Source organism: Pelobates fuscus, chromosome 1 (genome assembly GCF_036172605.1).
Source record: "Pelobates fuscus isolate aPelFus1 chromosome 1, aPelFus1.pri, whole genome shotgun sequence".
Classification (NCBI taxonomy): Eukaryota; Metazoa; Chordata; class Amphibia; order Anura; family Pelobatidae; genus Pelobates; species Pelobates fuscus.
This window is the reverse complement of record NC_086317.1, coordinates 268,215,477-268,234,121: the sequence shown is the minus strand read 5'-3', so window position 1 is coordinate 268,234,121 and position 18,645 is coordinate 268,215,477.

Here is an 18,645-nt window from a genome sequence, read left to right as displayed (position 1 = left end):
ATATTAGTATTTGAGTGTTAGTGGAAATGCCTGTGTGTGTGTGTGTCTGTGAGTGTTTATGTCTAAGTGAATGTGTGTGTGTCTGTATGTGTCTGTAAGTGTTTATGTGTGTGTGTGTGTGTCTGTGAGTGAATGTGTGTGTCTGTCAGTGAGTGGGCGTCTGTCAGTCAAAGTGTGGCCTTGACAGGAAGGGGTGGGGGAAATTAAAGCTCGGTTACAGGCATGTACACACACACACACACACTCAGTTAAAGGCAGTCACAAATACAGGCACAGGCACACACAATGGAACAGCTACAGCAACACACAATTAGAGTAACACACACACAGGCAGTCACACACACACACACACACACAGAAAGACAGACAGTCACACACACACACACACACACAGACAGACAGTTATATACACACACACACACAGAGATAGACAGTCACACACACGGCAGGCAGTCACACACAGACAGTTACAGACAGACACGCAGGTAGGTAGACAGTCACACACACAGGCAGACAGACAGTGGAAACAGGCAGTCACACACACAGGCAGACAGTCACACACACACACAGGCAGTCAGTCACACAGACAGACAGTCACACACACACACACACAGTCACACAAACAGGCAAACAGTCACACACACACACTTACCTCTTTCCAGTGGATGCAGTTGGCTGATGGGGAAGCAGGGACTCCTTACCTCTTCCTGTGCAGCAGGGGCTTTGGGAGGTATTAGCCCCGCCTCTGCCTTGTGATAAGCCCCACCCCGCCACTCAGTAAGCCCCGCTCCCTCTGCCGCTTTTTTTTTTTTAATAGACCGGGGTGGAGAATAATTAGTCCACCCGGGTACCTGTTTTAGCTTCCCTGCACTCCGGCCATGTGCGAGCTGTGCGGCCGCACAGCTCGCACACCCCTAAGGCCGGCCCTGTGTACCATAAGTACGCACCTGGAGATAGTTTTTGAGATATTGTTTTATGTGCAGTGTGTCCTGTCAATGAGAAGTCCACTCTGGGTTCCTAGATTAAAGTTAGTATCCCCCCCATATTGACAGTCCCTGTACTGATTTAAATATCTTGTTTAGAAACTGAAATCGGGTATCAGGCCATAGATATTTAATCGGATAGTTATTCAGATAATGAGGGGAGGAGAATTTAGGTCTTTATCCCCATTTGAAATGTGTTTATTGAAAAAATAGGATGTGTTCTGTGTTTCCTTGCATCTTGTAGTACTAAAATCTTATTGTAATTCAGTTTCTTCATATAGGGACAGAAATTGAAGAGCCATCTCATAGCATATAATAATGTAAAGTAGAAATTGATTGTCCATTGAGGAAGAAAAACAGTGCTCCAACATTCTTTTGAGGTGTTTGGAATATATGGCTAGCTTTTTATTTTGGTAGTATCTAGAAATCTCCCTTTACCCAGAGAGCCCAAGACGAGCACAACATCTGTCTGACCTAATTAGGTTATTAAACCTATGAAAATTAAAAAGAAAAAAAGTGAAAACAAATGACAATATACAGACACTTAATAAAGACAGGGAATCACTCTAGGAGCACTCCCCATAAAAGGGCAACAATGTTTGAAGGAATTTGTCTTGGAACTGATCTGGACAGTCTCCTCCTAGGGTGGGATATGAGCCCAGATACTACCTATACAGAGCAGTTTGTAGTATCCACTCCATTCCACTTCCCTACACAATAGTGGGAACAATGATGATGTTGTTGGCAAATGATAAAAAATACCCTGCTTAATACTAATACGTTTTATTTTTATAAACAGAATAATCCCCAGGACCATTTTATGACTTGTATAAACAATGTTAGTGAAACCAGCATATAAGTAAATATTAACTAATACTACATTTCTTACCATGCCTTGGAACTGGAACATCAGTAAGAAAAATTCATAATAAGGGAAAGATTCAGGACCTCAAATATAGTACTAGGGGCTGAAGTATAGCATGTATAGTTTGGAGGAAAGATGAGACAGGGGAGATATGAAACATTTAAATACATAAAGGGAATCAACACAGTAAAGGAAGAGACTATATTTGAAAGAAGGAAACCGACCACAACAAGAGGACATCATCTTAAATTAGATGGGCAAAGGTTTAAACATAATAAAAAGCAGTATTACTTAACTGAGAGGGTAGTGGATGCATGGAATAGCCTTCTAGGCTATCCTTGATATAAGATACTAATGAAAGTATTTAGAAAATTGGGCAGACTAGGTAGGCCAAATGGCTCTTATCTGTTGTCACATTTAATGTTTCTATATTTCTGTTCTGGTTTATATAGAGTTTAACCAACTTAGTCACACAGGACTGTATGAAAAAAGATGGGTAAGCCTGTGTCAAAGTGGATACCATATAATACCATTGTGCCTTAAAACAAGATGCAACCAAACCCCATTGTAAATAATAGAACATCAGTCTACCTGATACCAAGTAATCAGCAGATTAAGATTTAATCTGCTAGAGTACATAGGATAATTAATGTTTTTCTTTTTTCTTGTCTAGAATGAAAATTAGTCAACTATAATGATCACAATGTATTTAGGATACCTAGCTAGAAATACAGGCAGATTGCAAATTGTCTGCCAGTGTTTTCTGATAACATGCTGCATTCTTATTGCTGTCGATTTTAACAAGATTCCCCGTGCCTTTAGAGCTCACACATCCCCAAAACATCAGTGAGCCACCACCATGCTTCACAGTGTAGATGGTATTATTTTCACTCTATTCCCCGTTGACCTCTCTCCAAACATAGGGCTTATGGTTTTGACCATAAAGCTCTATTTTGGTCTTGTCACTCCAAATTACAGTGTGTCAAAAGCTGTGAGGTGTGTCATGGTGTTGTCAGACATATTGCAACCAGGCTTTTTGTGGCATTGGTGCAACAAAGTCTTCTTTATGGAAACTCGACCATGCAGTTTATTTTTGTTCAAGTATCGTCATATTGTGCTCCATGAAACAACCACACCATCTTTTTCCAGAGCTGCCTGTATTTCTACTGGGGTTACCTGTGGGTTTTTCTGTGTATCCCAAACCATTCTTCAGGCAGTGGTGGCTGAAATCTTTCTTGGCCTACCTGACCTTGAATTGGTATCAAGAGATTCCCAGATTTTCCACTTCTTAAGTGATTGAACAGTGGCATTTTCAAGGAATATATTCCATTCTATCTTTATAAAGTTCAATTATCATGTTATGCAGGTCTTTTGACAGTTCTTTTCTGCTCCACGTGGCTCAGTATTTAGCCTGCTCAGTGCATCTATGTGAGAGCTAACAAACTCATTGACTATTTATACACAGACACTAATTGCAATTTAAAAAGCTACAGGTGTGGGAAATTCAAAACTTTTGATTGCCATTTCAACCTGTGTGTATCACCTTGTGTGTCTGGAACAAGGTCAAACATTCAAGTTTTTTTTGCATGATCAGTCATATTTTCAAAATCAATGCCAAAATTTCACAATTTCTGCCAGGGTATGTAAACGTTTGAGCACAACTGTATAGTAATCTGCAAGTTTGATCCTCAGCTCAGAAAGTAGGGCCTACTATAAGTGATGGGTTGAGAAGCCATTATTAAGCCAGCCCTGTTCTCATACTATTTTTGTACAACTTTTACTTAGGGGCCTGATAATAGCTGGAGATGCTCAGCTGGCATGGGCCAATATACTATACATTGACATAGATCAGAGAAACAGTTAAACATCCAGCTGTGAAATCATAACAAATATATACTAAATACAGTTGGAAACAGAAACAATAGTTCACAAAGTGGGAGAATGTATCAGAGCATGAAGCGGACATCCGCCACAACACAGGCCCTCCATGGTAAGGCAGGTGACAGCCAGAGAAAACAAAATCAGTTAAACTGCCAATGATGTGTGGTACTTGGTGCCACTCAGTCTAGTCAAATGATATCCTGTTTCTGCAATGATATTGATCAAATCTGAATATTTTGGGATCATTAAAGAGTGATTTGGGAAACCACTGATTGAAAAATTGTTTCCTTTAGCCAGACTGTAAATTGCTTTGATGATTTGCTTTGTTGTTTAATGGATATCTATTTTAAATAGAAATAGTTTTGTCTCCTGATTTTCATAAATTAGGACAGTGTTTATAGCCATACCAAAGAGCTAACAGAACAAAGAATGGATTCTTAGTTTCAAATAATTGTCAGTGAGAATAATTATATTAATAGAGGTTATAAATAATAATGATAATAATTTTGGAAGTAAGATAGCACTTTATAACTGATAAAAATGTTTGGTACATTTATGTACAGAAATGTATGCATTAAGGAGCCCTATAGGTACCCAGACCAATTCATCTTAGTGAAGTGGTCTGGGTGCAGTGTCCCTGTCCCCTTAGCCCTGCAATGTAAAACATTGAAGTTTCGAATACGCTGTCTGCACATACGCTTTGCATGAGTACATACAACATCTTCTAAATCCCTACAGGGAAGCATTGACTCAATGCTTTCCTGTAGGGAAGGCCGCATGCGTGCACAGCACTCACCATGCATGTGCATTAGGGTCCCCTGTCAGCTGAAGAAAAGAAGCGAGACCCAGTGCAGAGGGGCTTCGGTTCTGGATTCAGGTAAGTGTTTAAAGGGGCAGTTTAGATAAAGGTATGTTGAAATATTCTGCTTGTATCATTTATGGGTGCTGTATTTTGCTGTGTAAAGATGTATAGGTGGGCTGTTATATTGTATATGTTCATGAGTAGTTTGCATGTGTGGATGACATATCACATTGTGTGTTTGGTGGTGTGTGTATGTGTGGGGCTGCTTTTGGGATTGCATGCTTGTATGTGGATTGTCAGTGGTCTTGTGTTTATTTGGACTGTGTGTGTGTTTGTATGTGGGCTGTTTGAATTATTTGTATTAATTGCTTTGTATTCCTAGTACTACAGTGTTCGTTTAAAGTGGTTCTGTCACTTGTGAGCATTTCATAAAGATGTATCTTTATGAAATACTCTTGATGACTGCTTTCAATGAAATTCCAATGCAATCCAAAGATACCATAAGAAAAATAGGGACTACATTGTTTTATGGACAAGCCTGAAGTCGATAATAGTTGTCAAAAAGCGTAGCTCCTCCATAGTCTTATGTCCAATCCCAGCAGTCACCCTGCCTTTAGGATTCAGGCATCCTTTTTCACATTGCGAGATGTGTTCTGTGGAGGCTCCTGAAGTCTTGCAGGATTCCTCCATATATTTCACACATGAGAGTACAAGTGAAGCACCAAGAGACAACAGAGGTCTTCAGGAAGGAGATGGTAGTGTTCATGAGGGATGGCTTCAGATAAGTAAACCTTATTTTCACTGCACTCTAACTGCAAAGATTTCCAAAAGTGACATATCTATTTTAAATCATATTATACCGTTTTGCTATATATATATCAGTATATTTTATGTTTTTTTATTTTACTGAAAGGTAAACATGTCCTTTTAACAGAATGTGGTTTTCAATGAGTGTGGATTATGTGTGCCATTAAAGTCTGATTATTCAACTAACTTTTGAAAACAAGCCAGTCAAAAAAAAAATATTTTAGTTCAGCTCACAATGTCAACTTTAAGCTGGCATAGTTGTACTATTCCTAAATGATGGAGCCAACTGTTGAAAAAAAATTCTAACTTGCCAGCTGGGAAAGAATAAAATATCTAAAGCTGGACCTGAAAGCTTTCATGATACTGATTGACAATTTAAATATTACTCTTTAAAAAGCAGCTGAAAAAGTCAGGGATTATGAACCACCCAATCAGCATCAATTCTTAGAAAAATAAATAAAAAATGTCCATGGAAGCAGTGAACTGCCAGTGGTTACACAGTTAAAAAAATAAATGAAAAACCATCAAGGGTCCTAGAAACCTAGATAACAGACATAGCCTCCTTATTGCATGGCAGGATTGAGTTCCAAACAAAAACAGGTAGTGTACAAAGGGTGATATGCTCAATGAATCCCGCTATTACCCCCTTCCCAAGTGCAGATGAATGAAAGCAGGGGTTTATAGCCTTTTAAACAATTCAGAGGTCCCCAGGACTTCCTGTTAATGAAGGCAAGCTCCAAATACTTGTTCTAACACAATATATTGGAGCAAATGGTTAATGATAAAGAGAAGAGTCCCTAGATATCCACACACCTTTGCAGTATTAGTGCTGCTCAGTGTTTTAGAATCAGGATAAAAGCTAATATCACCAGCAATCAAACTGGCAAAAATGACACAACTATTTTTCTAGCTTAGCTATTTGGCCTTAAATTCTAAATTCAGTTTTCCATTCTCCAGAGTATCTGGTTTAGACATTAAACCCCAAAGGTGAGCTTAGGTAGCCCCATGACATGAATTTAGCATCTGCATTACATCAGGGCCAAAGGTTGAGCCTTAAATGGGTTAAACTTTAAAATCAGCAATAAATGCTGCACAAAATGCAAATAAATACTGAATAATACATGACATGGCAACAAGCACAATGAATGATAGTAGTACATGCTGCAATGTTATTTTCAATGCTTATACAAAATAGCATGCCGGTTTTTAAAGACAAACTGCTTTAACTTTGGCAGACTTACTGACTGAAACTTCTGAGCATTGTGTCATCCTTCTCAATGTGAGCTAGAGGAATAGGTGATCATAGACACACATATTGTCAGGCCCCCTGCCCGCTTGCCATTTGCGGCAGCTCCCATTGCCATGGGTCCTGACGGCACTTGTCCTGTCAGTCCCCCTGCCTGATCGCAGCTGGTGGGGTTTCCCTTGCTGCGGGACCCACCGGCACTGATCCTGTCAGGCCTCTTACCCGCTCGCCACTCATGGCTGCTCCCGTTGCCGGGGGGTCCCAACGGTAGTGGCGTACATACCGCGGTCGCAGAGGTTGCAGCTGTGACCGGGCCAGTCACTCCAGGGGGCCTGGCCGCCCTGTGGACCCCTGCGACTGGGTGCCCACCGCTATGTGTGGCGGGCCCGGCCCGTGTGGTATAAACATCAGGGCTCTACGTTAAGGGGCTCATTGGGTGGCCAATGCTGTTTAAGGCTTAACCTTTACCCAATGGCTATGGATTTCGCTGTTAAATCAGCGATGCGGCGATTTAACAGTGCGACCGGGTCCCCTTTGATGAAATCACAGCTGGGAGGAAGTGACTGCCCTGTCACTCCTCCCAGCTTACAATGGGAGCCGCGCGGGAGGAAGAGAGGGGGGGGGGTCAGAGTGGGAACTCCCATCAGGCTGAGCCACCACTGGACCCCAGGGAAGTCACCCTCCTGCATCTAAAAGGTAGGAAACAGGACAAAAATATTTTGTATATGTGTGTGTTTGTTTGTATGCATGTGTGTCTGTATGAATGTTTCTCTGTATGTGTGTCTGTATGTGTGTGTGTGTGTATGTCTGTGTGTCTATGTGTGTATGCATGTAAGTGTGTGTGTGTTTGTATATGTGTGTGTCTGTATTTATGTGTCTGTGTGTGTGTTTTTGTATGTATGTCTTTATATATGTGTCTCTGTGTGTATGTGTTTGTATGTATGTATCTGTATGTATGTATGTGTGTGTGTGTACAGAGGCATACACGCAGGGGCTGCAGTCCAAGGGGCCCAGCCGCCCTGCAGATCCCTTCGACCAGGTGCCCAACGCCATTGTGTGTACGCCACTGCCCGTCGGCATTCCTTCTGATGCTACATGCTTCCATGCAGCGTGCTTAAATATGCACCCGAGTCAGCCACCAGCCACCTGACACGCCGCATAATAATGACATCAGTGCTCAAACTTGAAGGTTCAAATACCTTCCACATGTAATTAATTCTAAGTGGAAACTATCCAATCAGAAGTAGTTTAAGCATATTTAAACTTATCAGAAGTAATTTAAGCATATTTAAACTTAAATGTCTTCTGATAGCCCAATAGCACGTTTACTCTGTCTGATCGTTGGTTACCGAATTTTGGCTCTGTCTCTCGTTTACTCTGTCTTCTCTGATCCATGACCTCAGATTGTCCTATCATTGTTCCGTATCTCTATACTCCTTTGACTTTGGCTTATACACTGACCTTTCTCCTTTTGCATAGCCCGGCCTCTCTAAGGACCGGTATTACAATTGCTCCTCTTGTGATCTGTCCGTGTGTCTGGTTCTGGAAGCGTGACTCATACAATGCATTACCATTCAAAAACAGGGATGATGTTATTCTAATGTAAATGAACTGATTATTAAAGATGTGGAAGTTCTAAAGCATGTTTTATGTGGTTTTATTTAAAGGTTGTCTTTTTCCATAGGCATAAGAGGTTATGCCTATTTCTGCCATTCATAATACTCAATTAACATTCTTACTATTCCTTAAATTCTTAATTAATTGTTTAGAAAGGAAAATAATCATTATTTTTCTAATGTGTCTGTTTTTCAAGTTGATTACATATGTTTGCACTCTTCATCCATACAATGCAATATTGTACTGTCTACCCACATTTGTATGATATTCACTATCTACTTACTGTATAGTTGACAAGTTTCTGAATATTGTATAATTAATTAATGTCCAATATAGTTCATTGCGTTCTGAAAAAAATGTTGCTGAAAAATACATATATTTTAGAGGAAGGATGTGGAAGACATCAAAGGCATACCTAAATATATTTAGTAGCCTAGCAGAGTAAGATATTTTTTTTTATTCTTCCATAGTAAAATGCTTGAATTTTATGCTAGGTAGTAGCATGGTGATTGTGACAGAACCATCTGTCTGTGGATTACTTTTATGTTATGCTCATTCGTCTGTTTATTCGTACCTTTCCCTGTTCATATGGGTCCTGTGTTATTTCCCCTTTTTACCGCAAGACTTGCCGAACGGCCGGCCACCCAGCGGGGAAGTGTGCTGCTTGTTAACCTCTTAGCCTCATTAGAACATTGTGGTTAAACACAAACACTTCCCCTTGTTAATGGTGGGCTGGGTGGTCATGGTTCATATGAACGAACACAAGGCGGCGGCCATCTTGGACATGCAAACGTCCAGCGGTGTTCATTAATGATTCTGTGGAACTAAAAACATTTACTATTTTCATATGAACACCGCTGAAACTGCCGACTTCCCTTCGACTGTTTCATCTATTAATACAAACGCATGGCACATTTTCCTACTAACTGAGCCACCACAGATAGCTATCCCATGGAGCCCATTAGTATAGCGAAAAGACTACGTGAAAGACTTTGGCTCCATGGCGATTGAACTGTATGTATGTTATCTGAGCGCCATTCAGTAATAATGTGCGCTCAGATCTAAGCTATCTGGGGATACGTTGAATACGTACCTATTTAATTTGGTAGTTTTTAAATTGTATATTTTTATGTGTTTTTATTACCATGTGTAAAATGGAGTTTTGCCTCTATCCTCTGAGATAATTGAGTTACTTCCCAATTATCTCCAGGATAGAGAGGATTTACAATGTGCCTGTGGGAGTGTTTATCTCTGTAATGCTCTGATTGGTTACTGTAATATTTTGTCCCAGTTTTCCACCAGGTCCCCTAGGGGAGTGTCCACCTGGTGGGAGACCAGCATAAATACCGGGCAGATAGCCCCATTAAACCAGATTCCTGCTTGACCCTCAATACTGAGCCTCGTCTCGTACTTGGGGGGATTTATTCGTATGGTGATTCCTGTTCGGCTGTTTGAAGTGTGGATGTTTCGTATGGTTTCTGTACGGCTAATTGAGTGTTCGGTAGCTGCCTCTGCATTCGTAAAGGGAACATCCTAAACAACTTTAACCACCTTTATACCTGGGGTGCCGTTACAGTGATTTTTAGTACCAGTGGTTTGGAGAAATTGTATTGATCTTTGCAACTTGCTAGGTTTAGTGAATAGCAGTGGTAGCATACTAAGCAGAAGGGTGGGTGATGGTCCGCCCTGGTTGCCAGTAATCGGGGAGTGCACTGCATAGCTCTCTCCTTCTATCAGTCACAGAATGTAGTGTAGCCAAGCAGGCGGACCGCGGTAGAGGAGCCTCTGTTCCCTTACCCGGTCCGACAGGGAGTGCTCACTGAGAGCAAAGAACTGCTTCCTGTCAGACTGGCTACAGGAAATAAAAGGTCCTCCCCCACAGACCTTCCACTTCAGGTTAGCCTGTGCATGCAGGCTCCTCCTATGCTAAAGAGGGCACAGGAGAGGGACAATGAAGGGCATAGGAACGAGAGAGTCTGGGGGCACAAAGAGACCAACAGAAGGTCTGAGGGGGGACAAAAGTACACCTAGAGGGTCTGACGGGAGACAAAGATACACACAGAGCGGTGGAAAGAGGAAAAAGAGACACAAAAAAGGGTTGGGGAGAAAAGACAAACAAAGGGGGAGGAGAGTCACACAGAAGGGCTGCGGGGACAAACGGAAGGGCTGGGGGCAAGAGACACACAGAGGGTAAGGGGAAGTAGACACACAAAGGGGTTTGGGGAGAAACAGACCACAGCAGTCAGTCAGCATGCCTGACAAGCAGCCACAGCAGCTAGCCAGCAACGGTAATTAAGGTGAGAAGAGCCAACAGTGGAGATTGTGTAAAATATATGTGTATCATCCTTTGATGAATGTGTTACATGAACCATTTCAGTAATGTATGTGTTATATTTATCATGTGTGGTGATGTTGGAGTTGTAAATAGTCTGGATGTAGTGTTTATGGTTATGGGTGAAAAGTTTTGCGCCATGATGCATATAATAACTGGCTCTAACATTTTGGAGTTATCTCCTTGAACCATTTTAAAGCTGACAAACCCTAAACTGGATTCCTGGGTAAAGAGTTACTTAAAAAGAGCAATCACCATGGATACCAATACAATGTCTCTCCCCAATTATCACTAGACTTCTGGTCTTTTTGTATTTCTTACCTAGTAATTACTGCGCCCTGCTACCCACACAATGGCATGTGCTCTTTTCAAGGTCATGGACCCTTAGATTCACACTTCCTAAATGAGATAATTTTATAACTTATTATTCTGTCTTTGTGCACGTGTTAGCTAAGCAATAATTTAAGTGATTAATTGTTAAAACTTGAAGACTCATTTTATTACAAGTTGAAGAGGCATCCATTCACCTAGGAAATGTGAATTTTGTTTATCTTAGATGATCAAAAGGCTATTTATACCTGGAATAGTACTGGACCATTTGTAGAATATGCAATGGAAACACTGGAAACATTTTGTATGAGTAAATTATGCTGGCATAGGTTGTGATCCTTCACATTTTAACATGATTAGTGAGTTTAAATCAAGACAGAGATCAACCTTTTTATCAACCTTTTATTGATCCATTTTTATAGGTGTTAAACCAGAATAACTAAAGGAAGAGATTGATTTGATTAATTCTATTAGAGTCAATACAAAATAAGTAAAATGGTTAAAAAAAAAAAAATGCAACTCACACCGTGAAATTTTTTTAAACCTTTCAGCCACTTGGTGTCAGTTATTTGCCGTTTTTTTTTTTTTTTTTTAATTTGTGAATCTAAAATAACTAGAGTTTGTAAAAGATTTGTGATTTATTGTTCCGCTATAAATTTTAACCTCAGCTGATATGAAGGTGGATCAGCGTGTAGTGTGGTGTATTATTATAATTATTATTTTTTGTAAACAATGCATTGTTTTCTCTATAGTCCTGGCTATTTTGTACCCTATCAACATGCACACCTACAGTATATCCCTTTTTGGCATCATTTAGTATTTGTATAATTCTGGGAAGGTGCACGTTACACATGTCAAATTTCTATTGAAAACTGTAAAGTTGTAATTATCTGCAAAGTTAGCCTTCTGTACCTGACTTCTATTACCATGCACTCATTCATGGATTGTATTAATTAAGATAATTGTGGGCTTTACAGGTTTCAGTAGAGAGCTAGTACCAGAATTTCATGTACAACATATCCCAGCTGTTGTGCCCATTACAAAACTGATCCAAAAAAACAAATAACAAATAGCAGAAGGAAAACAAAGAAACAATTGTTTTCATCAAATGTTACCAATTTCTAGTCTGAATTTGACAAGTGTGATTATTATTATTATTATTATTATTATTATTATATTATTTATATTAAAAAAAATATGAAAAAAATGGAAGCAGTTTACAGTATGTGAAATGAATTAACCCATTTGCTATCAAGCTATTTTTTGCTTACAAGCTAAAACAGTAATTTTCCATATAGATTGATGTGGCGGTATTCATTTAGAGAAATATTGGAGAGTAGCAAGTATCTTATCTAACAATATTTCAAACAGGGACTGACATATTTGCTTAGATGCAGAACAAAACATATTTATAAATGCAGAAGATTAATAGATCTAGTAAATATCTACTTATTGATGTTTGAAATCAGCATTCTATGACTTCAGTTACATCAATCAAAAAAATCTCTGTAATGTACCCAAAGCCTTCCTTCTCTCTCATTCTGGCTGTGAGAATGCAGCCATGAAATTTGATCTACAAAGAATGCTATACAATGATGTTGCCATAGGGAGAGGCTTGTAGGATAGAATGAAGCACTGGAAGATGCAATTGTATCTCAATTTTGTGAAAAATATAAACCAGAAACATTTCCTTAAAATGTTGGCTTCATGGGCTAAATTTACTTTGCGCTGCTTTGTAATGTTAAAAAAGTCACTAAATACCATAACAACTTTGCAAATGGTATGGTGCAGAGAGCATCCTAAAACCTCCCTCTTTTCCCAACGGGATTAATAACTCCAGCATTTAAAAAAAAAAAAAAAAAAAAAGACAAACTGCAAAGTCAATAAAGAAAATGTAGTTCTCCATTTCCATTCAACCTCCTCTCTGAACTAGTGCATGCAGTTTTGACCATATTTTCTCTCTCTGGGGCTTGGGAGATATGACAAAATGCAGATTTACATTCACATATTTAAACTAGGAACTAGGATGTAAACACAATTATAGCAGCTGTGATTGCACAATTTGTCTTGAGTGGAACTGCGGATGTGGGCTAATCTAGATATTTCATCAGTTCCTGCCAAGCAGATGTTTCTGGAATCTGTAGTTTAGCTAACATCTGGAGTTCTACTCATTAGGAAAAAAAATATATAGACCAATATTTGGTACTTTTGGTTGAGATAGATAGATGCATAGACAGAAAGACAGACAGAGACAAACAGACCAAACCCTTATATACCCTACTCAAACTAAAAAAGAAACTTAAAAATAGTTATAAAGTAAGTTATTCTGGTTGCCTAATGGTTGTAAACAATGTAAAGCAGTTATTTTAGTGTAACAGTAGGCAGTGTATTTAGAGGAGGCAAGACACAATAATGTAGCACACCATTGCCAAAAATCAATAAAGATAAGAGGAATTTAAATGCACGATCATTATAACTTTTTTTTTATAAATTAGATATCAATTTGTCTTTTCCACCATGCTGGGTAGCATACGTAACAGCAAGACGCAAGCAAACACTATTTATTTACATGCAGATAAACTTGTGCCGTTGAACTAGTTATATAGAGATGATCATAAAATAACTCCGCATAGATTCTTGTCCTCGGTGTCTAAGGATTTTCAATTATTTTTTAGAAGTCATAGAACAAACATTGCAAAAGACTGAAATAGGTTTTTAAAGCTAAACCTTAGCAAAATTTCAAATATTGAGACTAACAGGGTTTTTTTACTAAAGTGTGAAATAAGAGTGTATTCAAAGTGAATGTAAAAAGGTCAGAGTAGCTGAACAGACAGTGTAGTAACTGTAATAGCAGTCACAAAAAAGTATGTAGAGTTAGAAAGCAGTCCAACCAACCCTAATCCTAATGAACCATTGCAAACCCTAATTAACCATAACTAATCCTTAAACCTAACCAAACCTAACCTAACTTTAGCTAACACTATCAAATCATAGCCAACGCTAACCCTAGATAAACTAACCCTAATCAGCAAGAGTCATAGCTAACACTAACAAATTACTGTTTAGCAGATTGACAGGCTACATGGATACTGTGAAAGCCAGTAATAGTACAGTAATTGCATGTCTTAGCTGTCAGCATGACATCACAGTGATTGGGTCCTTGGGAACAAATTAATCTCTGTTGCTGTATTGCATCACTAGAGAGGTGGTCCAGCTATAGGCCAGTACAAGCCAATGACATGCCAATTACAGAGTGACATGCACAGGAACTATCTATGCATTCCACTACTCGGATTTCAATGTAACGTCCATTATTGTCCATAGTGCCCCTCGGTAGCATGTAAAACAGGGAAATAGAGGAAGGGGACAAGGAGTGGGAGACAAGGAAACCATGTATTGAAAATAGTGTAAAAGATATGGAAAATATGAAAAAATATGGAAAATATAAAATAAAACTCATATAAAGAAATTAGAATTAGTATCTAAAACTTTCACACCTTTGAATAAGACACTCAAGGTATCATAGAAATAATGAGGTTCAGATGAATAATAATAAGAATGTGTAAAATGGACTAAGAACATTTGAGATGGATATATTGTGTACTTTAAGGCTTTCTTTCAAGAGGCGTTAAAAGTACGGTCCATCTTACTGTTACTATAATTAATAGTATGTGATGGGGTCACTTAAAATGAAAAATCATGGGGGCGGGGCCGGACCGCCGAGCTGGACTGTCGTAGGCAAGCAGGGCTCCTGCAACTCCATATTAAAAAGGACCAAAAACCATGTCTTTAAGATGAAAAGCAGACCAACAGCACTGGTACCTACAACAGGGTGACTGCTGGATCCAGGGAGAGGCTGGCTCACCGAGCTACAGTCCCCTGGAGGAGAAATCTTAGTAAATCTATCGGAGGCCTTCTCCGGCAGTGAGTGGGGCAGACAGCCGCTGCCCCACTGTCCTGCAACACTGCACCCAACCTGAGACACGAATCTGGACGGACCCGGCCCTGTTCACCCCCCTATGGACCGGGGGGTGATCCAGGTCCTCACCCTGGAGCCTTGACTGGGAAGCCGCAGCTGAACCTGGGGGGTCACCCCGCTAGACCCTAGATGGTGGGCGCCATGTGCACGAGAGACAAAGGGAGGACCAGCACCCAACACCGGAGCCCACAGCTAACAACGCGGCTCCGGCCTCCAGAACTGGCTAAGCCAAGAAGCGGGATCATTATTACTCACCCCCGCAGCCCATTGAACCAGCAACGACAACGGCGGCGCAGGGGGTATAGAGGTAACCCACGCACCGACTATTACCGCCTGAACGGACTGAGCCTGTCATCGACGCAAAGACAGACCACCCACTCACCCCACACCCAGCCTGCAACACCACCCAGGCATAGACAACCACATACAGATGACACCAAGCTCCCCTCCATGGCTAATTCCGGCCCCTCGAAAACCAAGAGGGACAATCATAATGAAGCACAGCTACAGCCCCAGAGGAACCAGCGGGAACCTGACGGCGCAGCATGGCTGGACTATGTTCAGAAGCCTGCTCTACTAGACACTCAATACATGCTACATGGATCAGACAGAGCAGGTGTCAAATAATAGTGGGACTCCCCCCTAATATGGGGTCTCAGGACAACCAAGAAGACGGCTCCCCGCAGAGGCAGCATGGGCAACCCTGGTCGGCCGGGGTGACATTAGCACTAAAGCGATGTAACTGACTTTAGCCTGTTGCTAACAAATGCATGCTTATTGCCTACTCACAATGCTTTGGATTATTTTCATGATATATCTTATGTGCCAGCATTGTTTAGTAATTTAAAGCATAGCCGCCGCATTGCTAGCACTAAAGCGATGTAACTAACTTTAACCTACTGCTAATCAATGCATGCTTATTGCCTACTCATAATGCGTTAGATTACTCTCACGATATACGTTGTGTACCAGAATTCTTCAGATATTTAAAGCAAAGCCAACGCACTAGTAGCACTGTATCGATGTAACTAACTTTAACCAGTTGCTAATCAAAGCATGCCTAATGCTTATCATAATGCTTTAGATTATTTCCACGATATATATTGTAAGCCAGCACTGTTTACATATCAAAAGCATAGCCAACGCATAGATCTAGCCTAAATTAACCATATAGCTACCTACACAAGCGACTGTTTCTACTTGTTATTATTATAAAATGTGCTTGTTCATCTTGTGCCCTGCATGTTGAGCGTTGGAAAAGTTGGAGGACTGCTTTGGGGCACCTATTACCTGCCTGTGATATATATATATATATATATATATATATATATATATATATATATATATATGCACAACAAAAATAAAGAATAAAAAAAAAAAAAATGAAAAATCATTTAAAAATATAAATAGTTACCAAAAAGGAAGAAAGTGTAAAAAGTACTTATAGTAAAAAAGTATGTATATTTAAAAATGGCAGACTCCAAAGTCAGAATTTAGGCCAAATGGGGTTAAAGTTTTAAAATTAAATATAAACTTCATTTCTTCTTTCCCTATTTTTTCCAATTGTAATTCTGACCTTGAGTGGTCTAATAGTTCTGCCTACACATAAGAAATTACACGGGCATTTAAGGATATATAACTCCTTTAGAATGGCATGTTAAATTATCTTTTATAACGTGTGTGGCGAAACCAACCTCGCCACTGGGCCCTGGAGAAGCCTGTTTGCCCGCCTCCTACCTGCTGACTATGGCCCCTGGAAAATTGGTACGTTTGAACTATATTTGGGCATGTTTTAGTTTATATTGCTGCTGCTGGCCCTTTTAGAATCATCCGAGGACATATTGGGACGTTTGGGAATAATGTCCCTTTAGGACTTTGTAACATATCACAGTAATACTGTCTTAAATATTATGTAGGTATTTATGTGTTCGGTTAAACTGGGGATATGTAGAAATGTGTGTTTTATGTGTTAAATGTATCAGTATGTAATTTTATGTCTTTTACTGTCTTTTTGTCTGCCATGTGGGTAATGGAGTTTTGCCTCAGTCCTTGGAGATAATTAGATTCCTTCCCCAATTATCTCCAGGCCAGAGGGGAGGGATTGTGAGGCATTGTGGGAGGTAACCGGTCTGAGCTGGAAAGTCATGCTGACAGGGGTTTTAAAAGATACTATTACTAACTTTTGAACCCCTGGTCTGATTCATCTTCCTTTCCATCCTACTACTCCTAGCAGCAGGTGATGTCTCTCCAAACCCTGGTCCCTCCACTACTCAGCCACCTGGTTCAAACACCAGAAACCACAACAACCTAATACCCATTACATGTAATTCTCACTATAATTCCTCTTTTAAAGCTGCCCTCTAGAATGCACGCTCTGTGTGCAGCACCTTTAAATCTACTTCCATCCATGACCTATTTATCTCACACTCCCTAAACCTACTTGCACTAACAGAAACATGGCTCTCTCCCTCGGATACTGCTACCCCTGCCTCACTGTCCTTTGGTGGTCTTCACTTTACCCACAATCCAAGACAAGCGGAGATTAAAGGTGGCGGTGTAGGTTTTCTTCTCTCACCCCACTGCTCCTTTAAAACCCTGCCCACCCCCCCTTCCCTCTCTTTTCCATCATTCGAAATTCATTCAATTCGCCTTTTCAAACCCTTCTCTGCTAACATTGCCGTCATCTATCGTCCCCCTGGTTCCCCTCTCCTCTTCCTTGACCACTTTGCTGCCTGGCTACCCTACTTCCTCTCTTCCAACATTCCATCCCTAATTCTTGGAGACTTCAATATTCCCATTAACCCACCTTTAACCCCAGCAGCCTCTAAACTACTTTCAATTACTTCCTCCCTTGGACTATTGCAGTGGGCTAATTCTCCCACTCATGTAGCTGGCAATACCCTCGACCTTATTTTCTCCTATTCATGTACATTATCTAATATCTGCAATACTCCATTTCCTCTCTCTGATCACCACCTCTTATCGTTTGCTCTCAATTACCCCCTCACCCAACAACCTCAGCCTAACCCCCCTCAGCTCAGGAGGAACCTTAACTCTATTGACCTCCAGCAGCTGTCGGCTGACATTGATTCACAACTGCTATCCATCCCTTCCCTCTCCTGTCCCTCACTGGCCATCTCCACATATAACACTACCCTCACATCTGCCTTGAACACTGCAGCCCCACTCCAAACATGCACCACGAGGAGAACACGACCCCAACCTTGGCATAATAAATCAACACGCTATCTGCAGAGTTGCTCCCGCTGTGCTGAACGCTCCTGGAGGAAGTCCCGCACCCAGGCAGACTATCTTCATTTTAGATTCATGTTGCTTTCGTACAGCGCAGCCCTTGCCCTCGCCAAACAGTCCTACTTTTCCTCTCTCATTAGTTCATGCTCCCGCAATCCCAGACGTCTCTTTGACACTTTTAATTCCCTTCTCCGCCCTGCTGTGGCCACCCCCCAAACTAACCTTACAGCTGATAGCTTTGCATATTACTTTACTGACAAGATTGAACAGCTAAGGAAACAATTCTCCCCTCCTTGCCATTCTCTTTCTCAACCACACATAAATCATGCTTTCCCTACCCTTCAGACCTTCTCCCCAGCTACTGAACAAGAGGTGGCTGCACTTCTCCATTCCTCTCGCCCCACCACTTGCCCACTTGATCCTGTCCCATCTCACCTCATCAGATCTCTCTCCCCTTGTCTTGTGCCTATCCTAACACACATCTTTAACTGCTCTCTCTCTTCTGGCACTGTTCCTGCTGACCTTAAACATGCCACTGTAATACCTATCCT